The sequence below is a fragment of the Orbicella faveolata genome, unplaced genomic scaffold (assembly GCF_042242905.1).
Source record: "Orbicella faveolata isolate gen_17 unplaced genomic scaffold, um_ofav_v1 contig_14, whole genome shotgun sequence".
Classification (NCBI taxonomy): Eukaryota; Metazoa; Cnidaria; class Anthozoa; order Scleractinia; family Merulinidae; genus Orbicella; species Orbicella faveolata.
In genome coordinates this window covers 7,911,941-7,934,650 of record NW_028301541.1, presented here as the reverse complement: position 1 = coordinate 7,934,650, position 22,710 = coordinate 7,911,941, and the positions used below count along the sequence as shown (strand labels likewise).

At 38.1% G+C, this 22,710-nt stretch overlaps 1 long non-coding RNA gene across 1 annotated transcript in view; it reads right to left on the bottom strand.

The window, feature by feature from the left end:
- Nucleotides 1-22,710, bottom strand: part of LOC149113793 (uncharacterized) — a 26,798-nt gene extending 4,088 nt beyond the window's left edge. The window contains exons 1-4 of the long non-coding RNA XR_016206343.1: nucleotides 22,628-22,710; nucleotides 22,476-22,539; nucleotides 6,788-6,858; nucleotides 3,926-4,024 (exon numbers count right to left, since the gene is read on the bottom strand). This is a non-coding gene — a long non-coding RNA (uncharacterized LOC149113793). The remainder of the gene's footprint in view (nucleotides 1-3,925; nucleotides 4,025-6,787; nucleotides 6,859-22,475; nucleotides 22,540-22,627) is intronic.

Sequence of the window (22,710 nt, the reverse complement as noted above, 5' to 3'; positions counted from 1 at the left end):
ACATCGCCTAAATAAATATTCATGGAGAAAGAACGCATGGGGCCTCCTTTGCTCCCGCAATACGTATGTTGTGGGAAACCGCTGAAAAAACATGGCGGCGAAGCTTCGCACAGATTGTAGCTGTAAAACGTTGTGGTAGATGTATGATAACAGGAAAATTGGTTTTATACTTCAAAAGCAGCGGCAAGGTAAAAAGGAAGTGACCACTTGGTGGGCGGCTTTGAATTTTATTTTAATCGATTTGGCTGAAAATCAAAGTTATTGTTTGTGCAATTATCGAGGCATGAAATAGTTAATCGCCCGCTGGCGACCAGTTGTAAATTTCTGGTCGCCAGTGCAAAATTTTTAGTCGCATTGGTGACCGGGAAAGCGCAAATTCGGACCCTGCTTGCAGATGCTCTTTAGGGAGGTCCAGGCATTCTCATCTAGTCTTATTATGCTGATCCAATCCATTGGGCCAGTCTGGCTGACAGTGTGAATTTTCTGGTTTAGTAGACCATAGAAGTCTCTAGTTTTAGCATTATCCAGTTGTATTTGTGTAGAGTCGTCTCACTGAAACACAAAGTTACTTCTTGTATATAGTTCGTTTTCCAGTGGCTCTGTATTTCTTGCTTTGATTACTAAATATTTTGGGATTGCACTGGTAAAATTGGAGAAAATTCGTATTGCAGTCACACTTGTTATTAAATTCTTGGAAAGACAGTAGCTGACCATTACTGTTCAGCAGGTCTCTGATGGACAAAATATTACTGTGAAACCATTCTGTAATAAAAACTGGCATTGCTCCGACGAGAATTTCTTTGTTATTGAATAGGACAATATCTATAGTTAAGTTATACATAAGAGATATGTTAACGTTAGTACAGTTGAAACCAATGTAGAGTAGGTTGAGCGATATATGTGATAGTTGTTTTAATTACCAGTAGTGCAGGAAACCAAAAAGTACTTTATATTTTATAATATAATATTTTCATATGACATTTTTGAAAATCAAGTGAAGGACATCAAGGAAAGCTCTCTGTTACTTGGTTGTTCCTGATGCCTTACGAAACGTTACAATAATTATTCAGAGGTCACATTTGATGTTTTCAGTCTTAATAAATCTTCTGGAGGTCTTGCGTCTCATAATCACATAGAATAGAGTAATTAAATCACGGATATCGGTAGATAATTCAAGTTCCTCACAGTCCAGGCAGAACCTTCAAGTCATAGATCATGAAAAATAAGTTTCCTACATTCACATTTCATGGAAAATAAAATCAGCAAATTACGCATCACAAGAATACCCCTGTACGACCCTCAGTTAACTAAGAGGGAATTTAGTCAACATAATGTTGATGTCTTGTTGGCATAATCTCAAATAGTCTGTGAATCAGTCAGCTAAGAGGTCAGTCAGTCAGTCAGTCAGACTGTCTGTCAGTTAGTCAGTCAGTCAGTCAGTCTGTCTGTGAGTCTGTCACTCTGTGCATGTCTGTCTGCCAGTCGGTCTGTCTACCTGTCTGTCTGTAGTCAGTCTGTCTGTCAAACTGTCTGTCTGTCAGTCAGTCTGTCTGTCTGTCTGTCTGTCAGTCTGTCTGTCTGTTTGTCTGTCTGTCTGACTGTCAGTCTGTCTGTCTGTCTGTCTATCTATCTGTCTGTGTCTGTCTGCCTGCCTGCCTGCCTGTCGGTCTGTCTGTGTCTGTCTGCAATTTAGCCAATCATTTTATCTGTTAGTATATTTAATTGCCAGTTTTCAGTCAGTCAGTCTGTCTGTGTCTGTCTGTCTGTCTGTCAGTTTGTCTCTGTCTGTCTGCAATTCAGCCAATCATTTTATCTGTTAGTATATTCAGTTGCCAGTTTTCAGTCAGTCAGTTAGTCACTCAATCACCTTGCTTGCTCTTTACATTTGCTTAACAAACTGTCCATGGGAAGCACTCATTGTTACTTATTTCATTGCTACAGAAGTTCACCTGCTCAGTATGTCAAATAGTCTACATATCAGTTTATCGATGAGTTAACCTGTTAGTCAGTCTGTTTCCCAGTCAATCACCACGTCAGTTCTACTAGCTGTGGTGCTGATAAATTATAGATGAAGTTCTCGTCTAATAATTTAGCTGCATGAGATAGTTTGGAACTTTTACAAGGTAGTCACATTTCAGACTCAAGATGGTCCCTTCCCAGGGGTCACTTTTCACAGGGTGGTCATTTAGAGAGGTTTGACTGTGTTCAATACTTCAGACATGCAATATACTGTACCAAGATTTTTCTTCAGTGACTTTTTAATGTTTTTATCTTTTAATAATTTTTTTTCAAAATGTTGTTTATATGATACAGAGTTCAACAGATCAATGTCGATACATCATCTGCCAATCAGTTTAAACGTTTGGTCAGTAAATCGGTCAATCACAGATTTTGTCCATTGGTAAGTGAGTGAGAGAGTCAGGCAGTCAGTCAGCAGTCTCTCAACAATCAATCAATCAGTCAGTTGATAGTCCATCAGTCAATCCATCAGCAGTCAATCAGTCAGTCAGACAGTCATGAATAAGTCAACCATAGTTAGTCATTGAGTTAGTCAGTCTGTCAGCAGTCAATCAGTCAGTCTGCTAGCAGTCCATCGGCAATCAGTCAGTGAGTCAGTCAGCAGTCCTTAAAAAGTCAGTCAGTCAGTTGTGAGTCAATCATTCAGTCAGTCAGTAAAGAGTCAATCAGTCCGTCAGTTAAAAAGTCAGTCATGAGTCAATTAGTGAGTCAGTTGGTCATGAGTCCATCAATCAGTAATGAGCCAATCAGGTGGTCAGTTATGAGTCAATAAATTAGTCAGTCAGTCAGTCCGTCAGTCAGTCATGAGTTAATTAGTGAGTCAGTTGGTCATGAGTCCATCAGTCAATCAATCAGTCAGTACAGGGTCAATCAGTCAGTCACAAAGTCAGTCATGGGTCAATCAGGTGGTCTATCATGATTCAATAAATCAGTCAGCCAGCCAGTCAGTCTGCTTCAGTAGGAATGATCAAAAAACTCATACAATGCGTGACACTGCCGAAAGTTGTATATAATGCTCAAAATACTCTGAAAAGTGTCAAATTTGTTCTGATAAACTAAATTTTTTGGGCTTAGCCCTTCTTCGGTAGGTGGATTTAGCCACACCATACCAAAAAACTGTTCACATACACACACACACAGAAAGCATGCGCATGAAGTACAAAATAAACAAATAGGAAAACCATTGTTTTGGCATGCCTAAGTGTAATATGCGCTACACCCACAGTCACAAGAAATTAAAGTTAATGTTCAGTCCGTTCGGTCGAAGAGTGTCCAGCTTGAAGATTAACTTCCTTTCATGCTGCCTGCGGCTGATGTTACTCCCAGAGCACAGGCAGTCTGTTTGTCTGTCAGTCAGTCAGTCAGTCAGTCTGTAGTCTGTCAGTCTGTCTTAATCCATTAGTCTGTTTGTATGTCAGTCCATCAGTCAGTCAGTAAGTCAGTCTATCCATCCATCAGTCAGTCATTTCATGTTTGAGTTATTGTACATAGTTTGGATACTGTGAGTTTTACTGTGCCAGTTATCATTTTCACAGAATGAAATTTTGGTTTCTCTCACTTTTACCTGGAATTCTCTCTCATTGTTAATGTATAAAACAAATGGGATAGACCACAGCTACTTTAACAATGTCAGTCAATTGGTACTGCAGCCCAGTTACTCACTAAATTATACAATCACGTATTCAACAATTTTCTTTGAAGGTGAAAATGCAATCTAATTCTGAAAAAACAGCTTATTTTTGAACATCACACAGAAGATAAATTTAACAATTTCATGGACAATTAGTTTCAAAGAGTGTGATTTAACACCTTTTCTTACTCATTGTGTAAATAATCAAGGCACAAACTGCATGTCTGAAGTCAAATAATCACAGCAGAACTTGGCTTAATCAAGAGCTTTGTTTACCTGGTTTCCCAAAGAGTTGGATTGCAAAATAGAACAGGCATCCCTTCTAAAGATAACTGCTTGAGGAGTTAGTCCACTTTGTCCCTGTTGGCATCTGATCTGGAAAAGGAAGAATACTTATTTGTCAGGTTAAGGAATCATTTTATACAAGTTTTTATAATTGTTACCATGTACTTAACATTGCAGTTAAGAGGGTCGCACAGTTCCTGAATGGAAAAAAAATGAATCACAGCTCACAGATATCGAAATTTCATTTTCCTGAATCACAAAAATAAGCAAGGTACTCTTTTAATAAACTGCTCTTACACTCTAAACAGTGTTACTAGATCATATGACATTTTTGAAAATCAAGCGAAGGACATCAAAGAAAGCTCTGTTACTTGGTTGTTGCAGATGTCTTACAAAACATTACAAAAATTATACAGGGGTTGCATTATTTTGATGTTTTCAGTCTTAACAAATCTTCTGAAGGACTTGCATCTCAAAATCACATAGAATAGAGTGATTAAATCACGAATATTGGTTGCTAATTCAAGTTCTTCATGGGTCACGCAAAACCTTCAAGTCACAGATCTCGAATTTCCTACATTCATGTTTCACGGAAAATAAAATCAGCTAATCACTCATCACGAGAATACCCCTGTACAATCCTCAGTTAACGAAGAGGGAATTTAGTCAACACAATGTTGATGTCTTGTTAACAAAATCTCAAATAGTCTGTGAATCAGTCAACTAAGAGGTCAGTCAGTCAGTCAGTCAGTCCTGTCTGTCTGTCTGTCTGTCAGTCTGTCTGTCTGTCTGTCTGTCAGTCGGTCGGTCTGTCAGTCGGTCTGTCAGTCGGTCTGTCTGTCAGTCAATCTGTGCCTGTCTGCAATTCAGCCAATCATTTTATGTTAGTATATTCAGTTGCCAGTTTTCAGTCAGTCAGCCAGTCAGTCTGCCTGCCTGTCTCTGCATGTCTGTTTGTCTGTCTGTCTGCCTGCCTGCCTGTCTGCCTGTCTGTCTGTCTGTCAGTCGGTCTGTGTCTGTCTGCAATTCTGCCAATGCAGTTTTCAGTCAGTCAGTAAGTCACTCAATCACCTTGCTCGCTCTTTACACTTGCTTAACAAACTGTCCAAGGGAAGCACTCATTAATACTTATTTCATTGTCAGAGAAGTTCACCTGGTCAGTATGTCAAATAGTCTACATATCAGTTTATCAGTGAGTTAACCTGTTAGTCAGTCTGTTTGCCAATCAATCACCATGCCAGTTCTACTAATTGATCTGTTTTCTTAAACAGTTACATGTGCCCAGGCAATGAATAAATCAGTTCAGAGACCAACCAGAAGTTTAACAGGATATTTTGTCACTAATATTTTATTGGGATATATATAGTTAACATGCCTAAGTGCATTGTTGAGTTATACATGTATACAAGTAAGCATGTCATGGAAACTTCAACGAACACAAGGGAAGCACATAGAAAACAATGAGTTGATGCAATTCACAGGTGTACTTAAAAATTTCCAAGTGCTAATCAGTCTTTCTGCCAGTCCATCAACCAGCCAGTCAACCTCTCAATTAGCCAGTCAATTAGTTAATCATTTAAAATGGATAAAAGCCCAGTTCCTAGTTTATTTGTGAAAATTTAAAATGGAGTGCAAAAGAGGAATTCAGTGCAATTTCAAGGTTACCCCAGAAGACTGCAGTGAAAAAGAGAAGACAATTTGTCACATTTCAGAGCCTTGTGAGTTAGCACTTATGAGAAAGAATTTCAAAGTTGGCCATCTTTCTTGCCAATAAATGAAAGATATATTTTAATTAAAATGTAAAAAAAACATTACAATTTTGAGTAGTGCAAATTTTGCTGAAAAAAATGTGTGAGTGGAATAATGATTTTGAGCAAAGATTTTTGCAGGTCATGAAAACAAAAAACCGAAAGATGGCATAATTGTTACAATACGAATGCTACAAAGCAGTGTAATAACTTTATTAATCAAGAGTAATATAACGTAAACACCAGCGGATAAGCTGCACTTGCAGATAAGCTGCACCCCAAGTTTGGGAACTATAATTATTAATTTTCAAAAAAAGATTTTGGAAAGAAATTAAAATACATCACAAGTGGAGCTTGAGAAAGTTCTTTACAGGTACATTTCTTGATTTATTGAATGTAAACCAGCATAAACTCACAAACATTGAAACCAGAGAATACTTTAACTGAAACCCTTACCCAAAATTTTAGTTTTGCAATAGTATGGACATGATGTTTGCCAACTTTGACATATGTTTGATATTTCTCTGGTATTTTTAAACCGGTAATTTTTTCATGCCTGTCAGTTTTTCAGTAGAATTTGTCATGCAACAAGAAGAACACGAACACATTCATGCGTTCGTTCGTTCGTTCATAGCTTAGTAGCCAAGCATTTCACCAGGAGATTGAGTACTCTACACAAGTAGCTCTCGAAGCTTTCTTTGTTGACATGTAAACAGCTTTGTGCTGGAATGGAGATTCCATACTGCGGGATGTTTAGCTTCTCTAGAATGAGCTAGAATGGCAACCTAATAAACTGGCTAAAAGATTTTTTAATGAAGGTTTAATGCAGTTTAGCAGCAAGAAATGTAAGCTCGTGATTATGAACAAAAATGACTCTTTTAGGAGCCAATTCTGATATTCTTCGTTTATTGAAGTTCTTATTAGTTTGCTTAACCGGCTTACAAATTTTCGATGGAAAGTGTTAATTTGTGCAAATTTATTACACATTGTCCAGATGGTCTTGCACATAAGCCACATCCCCCATTTTTAAGGAAAATTTTGAGTAAAAAAGTGCGGCTTATCCGTCGGTGTTTACAGCAACTGTATATCACTTTTACTAGTTTACCTGGATAACTAGTGCATGTAAATCCTGATTGCCAAGTTTCTGATCCACTTGGTTCCCTGTTTACATCTCATCTGGAAAACAAAAATTAGGTCTCCTTGTAATTTATATGTATTTAGTTTCCGTTAAGCTCAAAATACTAACTCTCCTAATGAAATGCCAATATAGAATAGAGAATTTGTAGATTAAGGCAATGTCTCCTCAATGTTTTCTGAACTGAATGACATCAAATGGGGAAATTTTTAAGTCCCGGTGGGATTCAACTAACAATTGCCCTAATTAGCACAAGAAACATAAAAATTGAAGATTCTGGCAGATGTAGTCAAATGACGCCATCATGCCAATCGCTTATTGGTGTCTGGATGGTGTTACAGTAATTTTGGAGGCACCCTGTAGGCATAAAAGCCTGCTATAAAGAAACGCCATTGGTATAGAATGTACAAATAGTGCTGCTTTTTGGCTAGTTTTGCTGTTCAGAAAAAATAATTTTATATGGTTTATTAATAACTACTTATCAACCAAGAGTGAGTTCTTTATGGGAAAATCTCAAAGAGAGATCTTGTGGCAACACCAAGGTTTGAAATTTTCCTGTAAAATTTGCATAATGCAACTGGATTGAAATCCCATCCTTCAGTGGTTGGCCTGGGGAAGGGGGGTGGGCACTGCAGGAATTGACTTATGCATAGCAGCAAGGAAGAGCCATTAATTTTTTATTTTCCTTTGTTTGATAAATTCAATACCTGAGAACATTACGTAAAGAGGGAAATGGTCATGAAATCCAACAAAGTTCTTTGTTGTACATTTTTGTTCACTTTTTTGGCCTTGACCATGCATAAAAGATTGTGCATGGTCATGGACCTTCCAACATAAATCTAGCCGTCTTTGTTTGTTCATTTGATCTTTGCCAGCTTCATAACCATTCCACTCTATTAACTATGCCAAGACAAGGAATCCATACCATATATACATGGATAAGGCAAATCCAAATGGGTAAATAAGTAACAAATTTGATTTTGTTCTTAAGGTGGCTGAACACAGTTTTTGATACCTGTGTTTCATTCACCTTTCTCTCTAAAACCCTTGATTCTTTAGTCGCCAAAATGGCAGCTAGCAAGTTAACAACACAAACTTTGATTTTCTGATAGTTAAGCTGACATATGTGCCATTGCCATGGCAACATGAATAAATATAAACAAGCCTTTAAAATTGGTTTTGTTTATTTGCAGAAAATCTAGTCATTAGATTTTCTTCATCATTTGCATGTAACAAGTTTGTAACAATGCTCACAAGTTAACACTATTTTAATAATTTAAGAGAGATCTTTAATCATCCCTTGTTAAAGGTTCAATGGAATATCTAGAATTTCCCTTTGTTAAGTTCAATTTTTTTTCAATATTCCGGTTACTTATTTCCTAAAGTATTTGCGTGCCAAATTTCATTAAATTCTAATGAATGCATGGTTCTTGAGAAAAAGGCATATTTCCAAGAAAGCGATTCCACATTCAATTGCACTTTTTCGACTTACTATCCATGCGCTGCATTTAACTGGGTTCTTTTAGCAACAGACAAAAAGCTGAGAATTTGCTGGGTTCTTTGATCAGTAGCACAGTTCTGATGTACAAAGGCATAACATTGGGGTAAAATGCAAAAATTTATTTCAGAATTAATTTTTGTTAGAAATAAGTCAGAAAGTGAAGGAAATTGGTTCCTATCTTGAAATTACGTCATTTCAGTCAATTCAGATGCATTTTAAGCTAATTTTCCATCACCCATGATACAATGCAGCCACACCCTTTTTTCGTAAAAATGCATAAATACCATACTTAAGGAAAATTTTTACAAAAAATGTTAATCTTTGCATTCAATTTCATGGCCTTGTGCTTGACTACGTGCTTGAAACACGCAACATGTGCTCGGGGAGTTTCCCAGTCATTTCCTCACCTGATGCATTATTTTACTTCCTAATAAGGAAATCTAAAACAATGCTTATTGTTCTGTAGACTTTGGGATGATTTGGAAGTAAAGGCAGCATCGTGCTTGTCTTTGCTCAAAGTTTGATTGCTTACCTTCCTCAGGATCAAAACTGTTGACCTTATGTTTTGAACAAACTTTATGGAAATATTTTCGTCAGTTTTTAAAAGATTCAATCGATTTTGGTACCAAAATTTAGCTTGTCATTTGAGTATTTTGCTTATGTCAACATTGACACGCTCCAGTGCACTCGTCATAAACAATACGGCCAGCAGAATTATCACGTGCCAGATCACACCGCTTGCCAACTGTTTAGAACGCAGAAAGTGAAAAGCAACTTACTAGCATTACATTTTGAGGGTAAATTGTTTGGTAACTCAGGAATTATAGCTCGCACAATGAATTGAAAATTATCTGTTTCTCCCAAGGTTCAAAAGCGTGATGCATCATATGGTTAACACTCTCGTTGATTTTAAGGAAGATTTAGCACCAATTTTCAGGATTTCGTTTGCCACTTTGCCTAAAAAGGAACCTTTTTCATCATCTGTTAAGTCTTACTGTCATAAACAAAACTTAAGTTGGCAAAAACAAGAAAACAGTGAATAGTGAAGCCCACACGAGTTACGCGTGACGCCATGTTTTTGTCGCTAACTTTACAATTTGGCTCCGATTATATTTTTTCAAAAATCCTTTATTCTACTTCTGTTTAGTCCAAAACCATCTTCAACACATGTGCAACAATTTTGGAAAGTCCCAAGCAGATCTGATCATTGTGCACCAAGAAATTCTTAAAAGATTCACGCAAATCCGTGATTTTTCCATTAGCGTATGACAAGTGTGCTACTGATCTTTACATCATTACCTTTCTAACGTATCTTTGTAATACAGGTGTCTGTAAATCAAAGACCTCTAAAAATGACCCTAAGACCCTAACACCCAAAGACCCTTAAGACCCTAAGACCCCAAAAGCCCTAAACCAAATACCCCCACTAATTATCCAAGGCATTTTGACCCTGAATGAAGTTTTGCTCCTTCTTTTTCTGGCCAATTTTGTGATGTCAACACAGTGATAAGTTTTTAACCACCATTTTGAGCTGAGCAACCAAGTTCTCACACTTGGCCAGAAGTGATGTTATATATATATATATATATATATATATATATATATATATATATATAAAAAGTTAAGATGCTTCGAGCCAACAGGGATGCCACGCGCCAGAAGGATCCAAAAGGATTCGTAGTCCAAACCTCGAGTAATGAAATTTGTAGGCAATTGTGGAAAACGAGGACGGACAACTTCGAGCGAAAAAAATATATATATATATACAGTAAAAAATCTAAGAAATCTAAAAAAAGGTTTAAAAATTTAATAATTTAATAAAAATAAACCTTTTTTTAGATTTCTTAGATTTTTTACTGTATATATTTTTTTTTTTTCGCTCGAAGTTGTCCGTCCTCGTTTTCCACAATTGCCTATATATATATATATATATATATATAGGCAATTGTGGAAAACGAGGACGGACAACTTCGAGCGAAAAAAATATATATACAGTAAAAAGTCTAAGAAATCTAAAAAAAAGTTTAAAAATTTAATAAAAATAAACGTTTCGGTCAAAGACCTTCATCAGTTGCAGTGCAAGTGAATAATAAATTACAATAACCTTAAATAAGTTTACAGTATAAAAAATGACATAATATTACAAAGATGATTACATAACAGGGCGTGGTAACACATGAAAACGAAAAAATTAACCAATGATAAACAATCGGTGATTACTAAGCGAGATACTATGACAATGCGGTACAAAACTCAAAAGACACAAACCAAATAAGAATAAATAATCGAATATAATACAAATAAGATTAATATCAAAAAAGTAACGCGATTCGTCGAGTCAGCCAAAAGTGTGAAGGGACCCGCGTGTAAAATATTTAATGTTCAAAAAAGGCGGTCCCAAAATCCCCAAACAAAGCCCTTGAAACTATGCCGCGGCAAGGCACAACAGGCGCCCTAAACAGGGCCCTTAAACAACAATAATGTAATAAATTCCCCGATGGGGGCCCCTGAGAAAACCTAGCGCTAACAAAGCTAACAAGATCCAAGGTCAGGGCCTTTGAACACCTGAACTAAGATAACCGCCAAATTTGCAAGTTATTTTTGCGCTAATTGTAGTTTATTCTTTTTTTCGAGTGGAATTCCTGACGTTTATTCAAGCCAAAAGGTGCCAGAGAGAACAACTGTGCACTCCAATATGCCTCTTTAGTGATTAAAAGCTTTTCGATGTTACTTGTATTGTTTGCAAACAATACAAGTAACATCGAAAAGCTTTTAATCACTAAAGAGGCATATTGGAGTGCACAGTTGTTCTCTCTGGCACCTTTTGGCTTGAATAAACGTCAGGAATTCCACTTGAAAAAAAGAATAAACTACAATTAGCGCAAAAATAACTTGCAAATTTGGCGGTTATCTTAGTTCAGGTGTTCAAAGGCCCTGACCTTGGATCTTGTTAGCTTTGTTAGCGCTAGGTTTTCTCAGGGGCCCCTATCGGGGAATTTATTACATTATTGTTGTTTAAGGGCCCTGTTTAGGGCGCCTGTTGTGCCTTGCCGCGGCATAGTTTCAAGGGCTTTGTTTGGGGATTTTGGGACCGCCTTTTTTGAACATTGAATATTTTACACGCGGGTCCCTTCACACTTTCGGCTGACTCGACGAATCGCGTTACTTTTTTGATATTAATCTTATTTGTATTATATTCGATTATTTATTCTTATTTGGTTTGTGTCTTTTGAGTTTTGTACCGCATTGTCATAGTATCTCGCTTAGTAATCACCGATTGTTTATCATTGGTTAATTTTTTCGTTTTCATGTGTTACCACGCCCTGTTATGTAATCATCTTTGTAATATTATGTCATTTTTTATACTGTAAACTTATTTAAGGTTATTGTAATTTATTATTCACTTGCACTGCAACTGATGAAGGTCTTTGACCGAAACGTTTATTTTTATTAAATTTTTAAACTTTTTTTTAGATTTCTTAGACTTTTTACTGTATATATATATTTTTTTCGCTCGAAGTTGTCCATCCTCGTTTTCCACAATTGCCTACAAATTTCATTACTCGAGGTTTGGACTACGAATCCTTTTGGATCCTTCTGGCACGTGGCATCCCTGTTGGCTCGAAGCATCTTAACTTTTTATATATATATATATATATATATATATATTCACTTCTTCAAAATGACGTTTACATTACCAAAACTTTAGCAAAAGGAACTCACAGCTAAACTTGACAGAAATTTGCAGCTAAAATGAAATGCACACGTCATTTTATTTACGCGCAACCATGCGTAAATAGAGACTTTAGCCATGATGTCTTGATAGGAACTACATGTACCAACACACACGTTGTGTTATAAAACAAATTACTTGAGATGAAACATAAATCACAAAGTTTGAAAACTGGGTAATATGATTCCAACATCTCTTGCATCTAAATATTCCCCAGTTTTGAATGTATCACATGACATGTTTAAACTAACTGCACACAAGAAATTTTTGAGGATTATAAATTCACAGGTATTTGTAGGTCACCCAAATTCCGGCCAAGTGTGAGAGCTTTGTCACTCAGCAAAAGATGGTGGTTAAAAACTTAACACCGTACGCGTGTTGACATCACAAAATTGGCCGGATAAAGAAGAAGCAAAACTGCATTATGGGTAAAAATGCCTTAGAACATTAACGGAAGGGGGTCTTCATTTTAGAGTTTTTGGGGTCTTAGGGTCTTTGGGTCTTTGTTTTAGAGGTCTTCGTTTTAGAGGTCTTCGTTTTAGAGACACCCCCAAAAATGGAGCTATTACAGCCTTTACTGACTCATTATCCAGAAATATATCCTGTGGTTCAATTTGACCCTTGGCACAATTTGACAGTTTCCTTTGTTCTAGTACACAGTAATATATTATAATGTCAGTCATTGAAACAAAGGAATCTATACCAAATTGTACCAAAGGTAATATTGAACCACAACGTAAGTTATATGAACGTAATTGAATCAATGAAAGAAAAGCAAAGTTCATGTAAAGGTTGGTACAAATCACATGATTTCCAGTACAATCTGGAATAAATAATCATGCTTTGATTTTTCAAAAGCTAACAAAATCGTAGGAGTCTGTAGTGCAAGTGCAAGTGCAATTTATAGTCTTTGAAAAATTTGTGCATGTATTTATTCCAAAAATGAAGAGAAAACTCATGTGATTTATACTTATTATTATCGCACACGCTTATTACACATATCCAAATCTTTCCATAGAAATTTCATTCCACCCAAACCTAGATTGAACACAGTAACAAAATTACAAACACGGGAATGAACATAAAATAACTGACAACGACGGAGCATGAAGAGTGCAGAAAAACAGCAAAGCGAAATAAACAAGGAAACTTACAAAATGAATGTGTCAAACCCCATGCAAAACCAAAGACGGACTGTAAAGCTGTAGCAAATCCAAACAAGACATATACAGAAACTAAAACCGCTACTAACTAAATAAATTTACACACAAACCGAACATATAGAGTATGCAAATGAACATAACATGTACAAAAGGCCACAAAACAAAGGAAACTAATTACGTGAAAATTGGACACCAAACACGAAGCTATGACAAAAAATTCTTGCACCTACACTTATTGATAAAATATAAGTGACAATGTCTGTCATGCTTTGGGAATTTTCATGACAAATTCAGGTGTCAAGCTCCAAAACGTTTGACCTCTTTAAAATTCAAGGGTAAATAGTCATTCACTATCTTCAAGACCTACACAAAGAGTGTCTTTCCTACCTGTTAAATTTAAAGAATTTGAGAATAAAGCAAAGGGAAAATGAACAGGTCTTGGGTACTCCCAGAAAAATTGGGTGGGGGTGTGCGGCCCGCTTCCCAAAACCCTTACCCTCTTTATGACCAAAATCTGTGATTTTCCCTATCCTATTTGATTTGACCTGACCAAAAATTTGATACCCTATTTATGACCTGACCCTTAAATTAATACCCCATTTCAGCCTCACTTATTCCCCCACTAACGTGAGAATAGAACAAGAGTATTGGCAGAGCCTTTCCTTTAACCTACCCAGCACAGCACAGGCTGGATCAGACAAGCCTTTATTAAAGGCTAAGATATAAGATGGCAAAGACACAAGCAATGCCAAAGCTTGGGAGAAGTCGCTATACAGACTTAACTGAACCACATGGAGTGACCCCAATTTATTGGCAAATGACAAATAAAAGCCCTTCTCCAAGGGAGGGAGGGTGGGAAATTTTAAAGCTAAATTGTTACAAACTGTGTACTCTTGTGCAAGGTGCCAGGATAATGCCCTCTGACAGTGTATTGAGATTTATATAGCAAGACAGTGTCTCAAAGTTCAACCAATAGGTACAGCTGTACTATGAACTAAATAAATGCAACGTGGTGAGCTTGTTAGCAGTGAATGGGGCTAACAAATATATGAGCCAATCTAGGAGAAGTTAAGATATTTTACTACATTATACTGCAAGATACTGAAGCTAAAATACAGACACGAATAGTGTTTGTGCTAACAAGGGAACAAGGGAATGTTCATTCATGGTTTGAGCATTCAGTATTGTACTATTGTTTATCCTACTAGATTGCATGACAAACGTAAACAGCCTAACCCTCAAGGGGTATAATGTTCCATTAACTGCATTTTACCCACCAGTAAAAGCATTATATATCAAGGCTAGAGTGCAAAATCATACCCTATTAATGACCAAAATGGCCAAAATTGATACTCTTAATTTATGACCAAAATGGTTGAAAAATCATACCCTTGGGGGCCGCACATACCTATATAGCCCATATAAGGGAGTTAACCCCCACTGGGGTCTTCTACAGCTCTCTGGGCTTATCAGTATGTCATGGGTTTGTGAAACGCTGTATCATGTTAATTGATGAGGAACAGGAAACTTTTCAACATTCAAATTAAGATACTTGAACCAAAATGCAGAGTGAAAATAAAGAGCTAAAATCAACCAAGTGACTAATTTTCTCAGTCCAGGAGAGCATTTTATAATAATTAGAAGTTACTGGTTCTCATGTTGTCTCTCAAGTCCTTACCTATGTTTTGCTGCAGAGTACCGATTAGTCTCTTAACAATTAATTGGTTTTCGAGGAGGTTTTCATAGTTGTCATGTCAACCATTATTTCAAGCATAACCTTTTTAGTCTGAGCTTAATACTGTGGTATCAGGACCAAGTGCGGGTAAAAGAAACACAACGCCATGCTTGTATATACGGAAACCTTCCCTCTGTAATTTCACTTACTGATCACGTGACCTAAACATGTGTTCACTCATGAATATTAATGACATTACATCCCCCCTCTTCTTTGGATGAAAAACAAGATGTGAATAAAACTTACAGAATGAGTAGCAGTTTGTGAGTAACTCTGCCTTTAAAAGATAAACATTCTAAGAAACAACAACAATGTTCACTGTTCAATAATCAAAGCTTGATAATAAATGTTCAACTGAGATCTCTTTTTAGAGAAAAATAGTCCTGTAATGTCAGAAAATCTAATAGGCGGTTTGACTTGTCTTTTGGATCATCTCGGCAGACTCTCTTCTTTGGTCTCAGATGGGTTTTGCTGTATTCCTGGGGTCTTTTCATCATCTTTCTTTATACCGTTCTCTTGGCTTTGTGCAAAGTGCTTTGGAATAACTTTGAAGTGGGAAGAGTTTCTGGTGACACTCACTGTCTTTGAACCATTACTTGCTGTATTTGTACCCTGTTTCTTCTCCACAACGAAAGGTTTTGGATTGTAGGGGGTGCTTAACTTGTTGTGTTTGGGTTGTCACATGAGTACAACTTCTCCAGGCTTGATCTCTCTTTCTTGGGCATGTGCCTTGATCATGAGATCAGCGTAAATTTTCATTTTCTGCTTCTGCATAGCATCTCTCTGGGTGATGTTGGCTGATGGTTCTTGAGGTGTAAATTTTGGTTGCTTATACCAAGTGACTGGTAACTCTAGTATCGTGGTCGTGAGCTTTCTATTGTTTAAAGCTTCACATGGGGACACATTGGTGGTAGAGTGAGGTACAGTGTTGCACGATATTGACGGAAGAATTCATACAATTCTTGCTTCCAATTTTTGCCTTCTTAAGGTGGGCAATTCTGATGGATTTTTTGAGGGTCTGTACTAGGCGTTCAGCTTCTCTATTTGCCCTCCGCTAATACGGAGTGATTCTTCTGTGCTTGAATCCTAGGTACTCAGAAAAGTTTTTAAATTCATGACCATTGAATGGTGGGCCATTGTCACTTTTCAGGACATCAAATGCCCGTTTCTTGAAAGCACCGGAAACTTTTCGGGCCCGTAAAGCCATAACAAAATCTCAAACCTTACGATTACAGAGCTGTTTCATTCACATATTCTTAATATGAAGAGAAGTTCCCTTCATACAAGAAGTTTCAGGCGTATACACTTCTCCGTTTTTAGATACAGATGGACTAAAAATGGCTTTACGGGCCCGAAAAGTTTCCGGGGCTTTCGAGAAACGGGCCCTAGGTATTCCTTGTCTTGCAAATATTGCATCTAGTTTAGGGATCACAGCTTTGGCTGATGTTGAGGTGAGTATTTCTACTTCTGGAAAGTGGCTAAATTCATCTGTTACCACCATGATGTAATCACCAGATGGGAATCGCCCGGCAAAATCTATGGCAACTTCCTTCCAAGGTGCACTAGGAAGTGGGGTCATTCGAAGGGGTTCTAGTGGTGGTGATTTGGTTGAAGCAGCTTGACATGAAAGACATTTTTTGACCTTCTCTTCTGCTAGCTTGTTGATTCCTGGGAACCACACTTTGTCACTGATTAGTTGCTTTGTCTTTACAACTTCGTGTGCCAGGTCTACTGCTTTACTTTTGAGGTTAGATGGTATGACAATTCTGTTTCTTCTCAACACTTAAGCCCATTGAATACAGATAGTTCTTCCTTGAGCTTCTTGTAGTTTTGGACTTCTGGGACACTCCACTGGTCAGTTTCTACAGCTTTGATGACAGCTTGCATTTCTGCATCGTGTTTGGTTTCTTGTTTGATTTTTTCGAGTGTCATTGCTTTTGGTACAGCATTAATGAATACAGAGTTAACTTAAACTCCAGCCAAATTTGGTTCTTCTGGTGCTGTAGAACTGGGATGTTGGCTCATGAAATCAGTAGGGTTTTCTGCGTCTCTTCCAGGTCAATAGATCAGCTGACAGTCATAGGGCATTAGTCAAAGCTTCCACCTTTCAATTTGCAGGGAAGTTTGCTTGTGGTTTTTGAAGATGCCAATGACGGACTTATGGCCAGTGATGACAGAAAACTGGGCACCATAAACATGCAGAAGAAAATGTTCCACTTCCCATACTACAGCAAGCGTCTCTCGCCATTTGGGAATAGCCGCTTTCAACATCACTCAGGGCACGACTTGCATAAACAAGAACTTTACCCTCTTGTATCAGAAGACCACCAAGACCAAATGGACTGACATCGACAATGATTGCGGTCAAAATAAGACATAACTTGATCTCCAACAAGGGCTTCTTTCAGCTCATTCAATGCTCTTTGTTCTTCTTGCTCCCATTCCAAGGTGTGTCCTGTCACGTTAGCAAGCACAGTGGGGTTGTGATGGTGGCATAATTTGGTATGAGTCGAGGTACATACTGTGCCATACCAAGCAGAGACTTCACTTCACTATGGCTCTGACGAGGTCTTGCCTTGTGGATGGCTTCAACTTTCCTTGGATCAGGTTTCAGACCACTAGAGCTGAAAATGTGACCATAGCACTTGATTTTGGTCTTGGAGAACTCACACTTGTCTTTGTTTAGGCAAAGGTTGTTTTCTTTGACCTCTGAAGAATGCCACAGAGGTTCTTGTTATGCTCTTCCTGGCCTTTTCCGAATACAGTGATGTCACCTGAGATGTTTTTGCATCCTGGTAGACCAGAAAGGAGTTCTCTCATTGCTTCTTGGAAAATTTCTGATGTTGCATTGACTCCAAATGGCAGACGTTTGCACCTTCTTAGACCGACATGTGCACTGAAGGCTGTGATGTAATGGCTTTTGGGTGCTAACTCAAGCTGATGGTATCCCGAAGACAGATCTAATGTACTAAAATGGGTTGCACCATTCAAATCAGCAATGAGGTCATCAATGGTGGGCATGAGATGTTTTCCTCTCTTGATTGCTTTGTTTGCCTCTGGCATGTCAACACAGATCCTAACTTCTCCAGATTTCTTGGGGACAATGACAATAGGACTAACCTGGCCAGGGTGTTGGCCCTTCGACCTTTTCAAAGATGTCTCATTTCTCAAGTCTCTCGAGCTCTTTTTCTACATCTTCTCAAACATGGAAAGGAATTCGTCGATGGGGCTGTTGTCGGGGTGTCACATCAGGGTCAATGTGAAGTTTAACTTCTTTATTCTGTACTTTTCCTATGCCTCCAAACAAAGACTTTAACTCTTCTTTTAACGACTCTGGGGTGTGGCTTCCTGTTTTCTTGATGGTTGACGGTGTAAACATACTCATATTCTTCATCAGAGATTTCATCAGTTTCCACAGAGGCCACGTGGCGAGGTTTTGATCTACAAACATGAGCAAAATGACCAATTTTTCTGCAAGTGTTGCAGGTTTTTCCTCGCACTGGACACATATTTTGGTAAGGAGCATTATAAAATCCACCACAATTGCCACATTTTCGTGAAGATTTGTCTTGTTTGTCTCCATAATTACGATTGGGTGACTGTGAGCATTTGCACCGTGACTGGGAAGAATCTTCGGTTCAGTTGCGGGGGCAGCTATGTTGATCATCCTCTTTTGTGTTGATTTTGTTGACAGAATCATTTCCGGTATCTTCGACGTCTTTTGCTTGTTTGGGGCTAAGTTCTAACGTTCTTCCTTTAACAGCTTTAACAGGGCTTCTAGCGTTGGGTTTTCACAAAGCGTTCGGGGTCGTAGAGAGCTTGAAGTGCATGCCAAAATAATGTGCTCTTTGATCTCTTTGTCAATGTTGCCAAATTCGCAGGTTTTCGTGAGTTGGCGAAGTCTGGTGTGATAGCTGTCCAGCAATTCACCCTCTTTCTGTTTTGCTTGTCGAAAATTGTACACTTCGTAGGTGGTATTGACTTGTGGAGAGAAATATTCGTTCATTTTTGCGACTGCTGTGTCATAATCATTGTCTTCTCCAGTATTTGGTTAAGTGTTGAATATTTCATCTACGTCTGGACCAAGCCATTTTTCCCATCGGGACCTGCATTGCCATCGGCACGGACGTCGAATGATGGAAAATTTTGTAATGAAACCGCCATGAGGTTTGACAGGGTTGAACATGTCGCAACAGCACATGCTTACCACGAAAACTTTCTACAGGTATTCAGGAAATTCTTCAATGAAAAACCAGTCTTGTTGTAGCTATTAGGTGGATGGCTGCATCCTTGCCGCCAGATGTGGTATCGAGACCGAGTGCAGGTAAAAGAAACACAACGCCATGCTTGCATTATATACAGAAAACTTCACTCTGTAATTTCATTGACTGATCACGTGACCTAAACACATGTTCACTTATGAATATTAATGACATTACACTTACGTCTTTTATATTCACTGCTTGTCTTCCACATTTTCACTAGGAAGTAGTAATTTTTGTATGGTTGAAAATATTTTTTGACAGCCATTTTGTTTTCCTGAGATCAATTTTGCACTGAATTTCAAATTTCTAACCTAAACTTCATGATGTTTTCTGCACTCCTTTGGGGCAATTTGACCTGCTCTTAGCCAATGAGACTGCAGAGATTGTTGCTTGTACACATTGATATCAAAGAAAAAGGGTTGGCACTGGTATTATATTTTGGCAAAGTGCATCTTGGGACTGTGATCATCAATGCTGAGAATATCTTCAGAAATCTTTGAGATGTCTTCGGAAATCACAGACATTTTGGTTATTGCAGATATCTTTAAGGTGGCCAAACACAGTTTTCAAGAGCCTCTGTCTAATCCACCATTACTTTAAAGCTATTTATGCTTTGGTGCCAGTTTTTTGCAAGAGTCAAGGTTAACCACAGAAGGGTTTATTCTCACATTTTGGCTAAGGTGAGTGCTGTTGCCATGGCAATGGGGCTGGTTAAAAACAAGGCTTAAAAAATGGTTTTTGTTTATTTTAAAAAAAATTCAGTCGTTAGATTTTTTTCATCATTTGCCCACTATGAATTGACATTAAATCCCTTCTGTCAACACTGTTCTAATAAAATTTTGACATAGGCGACTTTCGTAATTCGCTGAAAATCATTTTCACTGCATGTTCTGTATTATTAAAAATTCCCTATGTCAAAATTCAGATTTTTTGCGATGGATCATTCGTGTGGTTTCTGAATTATTTTTTGCCAAATTTCTTGAAATTCTAACAAATGGATCGTTAGAAATCGGCAAGTTTCTGCAAAAGCAATCGGTCTCAATTTTTCGAGCAACTGCGCATGCGCTGCATTTAACTGGGTTCTCTCGGTAACAAAGAAAAAGCTGAGAATTGCTGGGTTCTTTGCGTCATTACCTTTTCTAACATAGTGTTGTAATAAACGACTAAAGGCATCAATACACTGCGTTTAATAATGGAGAAAAATAGCGCATATAGTGTGGGTGTTGAGTAAATAAAATGATCGCTCTATTGAAGGCATGCTTGTTTTTCAATCCTTGTGCGCACGCTGAATTGCATCAGCAAAAGCACGCATGAAAACTGTGTTCGGCCACCTTAAATATTTTCAAGTTGTCTTCCAAACTCCTGGCACTCCCTGAATAAACCTGTCACACCTCTAATTTGAGAAGAGTTGGCAGGTATAAAATTCTAAGATGTACCTAAATGCAGTCTTTGTAACATTGGGAATCCTAATAATTCAAGCTGAGTCTGTAACAAATACAGACTAATTAAGGCCTAAGGTGGCCGAACACAGTTTTCACACAATCTCTTGCTATTGCAATTCAGCACACGCACAAGGATTGCAAAAAACAAACATGGTGTCAATACCGTGATCATTTTATTTGCTCAATGCCCGCGCTATCTGTACTATTTTTCTTCACAATTGAACAGTGTATTGATGGGGGTGTCAAAGACCCCTAAGACCCCCTAAGACACCAAAACTTGAAAACAAACCCCCCCATTTTTTACATATTTTTGGGGGGGGCGGGGCACTCCTCTCCCCAGTAACCCCGGAAAAATCGACCCCCCTTGGAAAAATCACCTTTTTGTGAGGGAGGGGGAAGGGAAGCCATTCTAGTAATCTTTCATGTGTGCAATAATTGGAACGGTCTTCTGTTTGTACTCTCTCTTCTTTTTGTCACTTCCCCCCAAAATTGTCTTTTTCTGAGGGGAAGGGGTGGAGTTTTAAAATATGTACCACCCTCCACTCTTAATCTCCTGTGGAGAGCACAAAGTTGACAACCTGACAACTGTACTGTACTCCCCCTCACCCCAGTACTATCTCCTTTTTCTTTCCACCCGACCTAAAAAACTTGTCTTATTCATGGGGGGGGGGGGGGGGGGATTTTACAGCGCATTCAAAGTTAACTGAAACAGTAAAATACTCTACTTTTTAAGGTTCAATTTGTGAAAAAGCTCACTCGAATAGACTCGACTTGTAGCTATTCAGTCTAATTTTAGTTCACTGCTGTGACTTGCAACTTTACACAGACATTGCGATGCCGTGAGACTTTGTGAGGGGGAGTAGCCTGGCATAAAACTTTTTGTAACCGGTGCTAGTGTTGTGCGTCACCATACATGACTGAAAGTGTACAGGAAAGCAGATCCTGCCTGAGCCCTTGTGCAGACTACCAGTAAAACATAAATCACTTCCCGAGGAATTATGTCACAGTACACATCTGTTAAACTTTTATTAATCTAACAGCACCTTGCATCGATCTCGCCTGTACTTCCTAACTTTTGGTTATTACTAGTTTGTAGGGTTTCCAGTCCCCACGGAGAAAAGATGAGTCAAATTGGATCTCTGCGCATTATTCAACTCGTAAATGTTTTCAGAAAATCAGGAAATTAAGTGAAAATAAGTAACAATAATGAAAATAAGTAACAATAAGGTAAACTGACTCACAATTGACTGCACACAAACCTAGAAGGTTATACATTTTCACAAAAATCATTTTAATGGCCTGTGCGTAGTTTTGTCAATTGGTGAAAAAAGTTCAACACCAAACAAGGGTAAATTATGCTCAGGGTTTAGATTTTCCAATGCCGTTGACAAAGGAAAAAAACATTACAAGAATGGCCTCCCCTGTCCCCTCACGATTTTTCCAGGGGTACTAGGGAGAGGAGTACCCCCTCCCCCCACCAAAATAATTTTTTTTAAACAAAAATGGAGGGTCTGTGTTTTCAAGATTTGGGGTCTTAGGGGGTCTTTGGAGTCTTTGGGGTCTTTGGGGTCTTACGGGTCTCAGGGGGGTCTTTGTTTTCAAGACATCCCCCACCCCATGATCGCGTATTGAGAGTTCGAACTGCAAGCCTGAGACTCACGCCAAAAGGTGTGAAAGTTGGCAGGTATAAAATTTGTCGCTTTGTTTTTCTACTGACGCTTATGTATTATACCTGTTCTAGTACGCTTAGCTTATATTAAATCAAACTGAAACGCAGTCACATTGTAAATTAAAGTTTGTGGGTTTATGCTAAGCTTACCTTCATCCTACAAAGCACTGCATTGATCAACAAGCAAAACGTCTCCTCATTCCTCCTCCTGGCTCTGACATGGAGAAAAAGGGAAAAAAGTTACCTACTGTCTCACATCAAGTATTTCACTGGATCAAGCCGCTTTAAACCAAATAACAAACCTTTGAAAAACTGCATTTTTGCACACGTGCAAAATGGCAGCGAAGACTATTACACCTGCAAAGACCAATGGGAAATAGCAGGG